Source organism: Pinus tabuliformis, chromosome 6, assembly GCF_031772625.1.
Source record: "Pinus tabuliformis cultivar Carrire ecotype Pingquan chromosome 6, CPIR1, whole genome shotgun sequence".
In the NCBI taxonomy this organism is placed as follows: domain Eukaryota; kingdom Viridiplantae; phylum Streptophyta; class Pinopsida; order Pinales; family Pinaceae; genus Pinus; species Pinus tabuliformis.
This window is the reverse complement of record NC_142292.1, coordinates 1,576,135,114-1,576,136,880: the sequence shown is the minus strand read 5'-3', so window position 1 is coordinate 1,576,136,880 and position 1,767 is coordinate 1,576,135,114. Positions and strand designations below refer to the sequence as shown.

General features: G+C 39.0%; 1 pseudogene; it reads right to left on the bottom strand.

The window, feature by feature from the left end:
• Positions 1–579: 579 nt before the first annotated feature.
• On the bottom strand, positions 580–1,559 carry LOC149264815 (uncharacterized; annotated as a pseudogene).
• Positions 1,560–1,767: the final 208 nt, after the last annotated feature.

The window sequence follows — 1,767 nt, the reverse complement described above, 5'->3', positions numbered from 1 at the left end:
CACATGTGGATATCGATACCGTTCCTCCTCATCTGTTGAGAGAGCCCTCTGAAAGAAAATAATATCTCCATCTTCAATCTGCAACATTAATAAGAGGGTTGTTATATTTGAGTTCACAAAAATTTAAATGGCACAAGCAATTATAGTGTTGCAGATTGATGACAAAATGAAGGTATACATGTACATGCAGCTACTAAAAAAGCTACAGAATTATGGTAAAATAAAAAGCATAGAGCTCAAGATATATCATAGCACTGTATAAAAAATACAAATAGAAAATATCTAAACATAAACATCCAGCAATAAAAATAAATCAAAAGAAGACATGATATGACATAGAAAAGATTCACCTAGCTATTTCGGAAAGGAACTCTCTTGTCAATACGCTCACGCATAACACAAGGTTCAAACTTAATTTCCTGTCAGTTATAACAATAAAATCATGGATGAGACTTAGATGGAAATATTGATTACCAAGGTAAAGAATAATCATATCATGCTGAAAAACCTGTGAAGTTGACTCTTGCAAGCTTTGAAACACGAGAGGGTGAGGCTACGTGTTGTGCATATGAAAAGATCTTAATATCGCCTAAGTCTAGGCTGTGCATATGAATGACCTTCATTAGATGGCATGCGAAGTTGAGGCCTACTAGATGATCCACTACCCGATGCCTTCCAACATCCTTGATCTACTTCTTGATATAGTGAGAGAACTTGCTACATATGTTTCCCAAGTTTCATTGAATTTGATAGTTTCCTCTTTAGTCAAGTTGTGTAGAGTCTCTACAGTATTCTCCTTGCCATCTGCACTTTGTTTCTTATACACAACATGAATCTTGTCAAAAATTTCCCAAGCAACTCTGTTATTCTCAATACTACTAGAGTTATCTTTCTCATGATGTTCCACTTCCATCACCCCATTTGGACCAACCCTCCTTTTAAATGAAGAAGTATAATAGACACCTTTGGGCCCATAAATTGTAGATCTATAGTAGCTGAATGACTGCGAAGTAAAATTATGGTGGTTCTGATTTGATTGGTATTATTGTCTAATATTTCTTGATTCATCCTCTACATCGCGTGAAATTACCTCCTCATCTAGGTGTTCAACTATGGGCTATCGTAGCTTCATTGTCATTAGGCAACTCCTCAATCACAAGTCCTCGTCGACCTTACGACTGTGCCAGATTGAAGGGCCTGTGATCAATAAAAAACTCGTTGGAAGGGTGAGGGAATGTCTCATCGTCTAACATGCCTATGCCCATGCCCATATTCCCCCTCATAAACCCAACAAGGCTGTTGAAACCAAATAGACTATTGCCTGGAGGGCCGAACAAGACCCCAAATGGGCGCCAGAAAAAAGGATCATCAAATGGATCATGGCCGAAGAATTCCTCCACCATGATTCATCCTCCTACCCCTTCACCAAAGCTCCCTCCACCAAATAATCTGAATGCAACAAAAGGGTCTAGGAAACTTGGAAAATCCCCAAAATTTCTGCCAAAGCCACCGCCACCGATGCTGCCACAGTGACCCTCGCCTTTCTCACTGAGATGCATTATGTTACAGCTAATTGGGGATCCTTTCTATATAACTTATAAATCCACCAGGATTTCAGGTCTCATTGGAGGATGGCATATTTTAATTGACAACAATTGAAAGTGATACCTCCGCTAATGATTTCCCCTCTAACCTGTCTTCCTCCACCATTGGATTGTTGATTTTTTCTTGTTATTCATCCCACCTAAAATCCACCTCATCCTCATG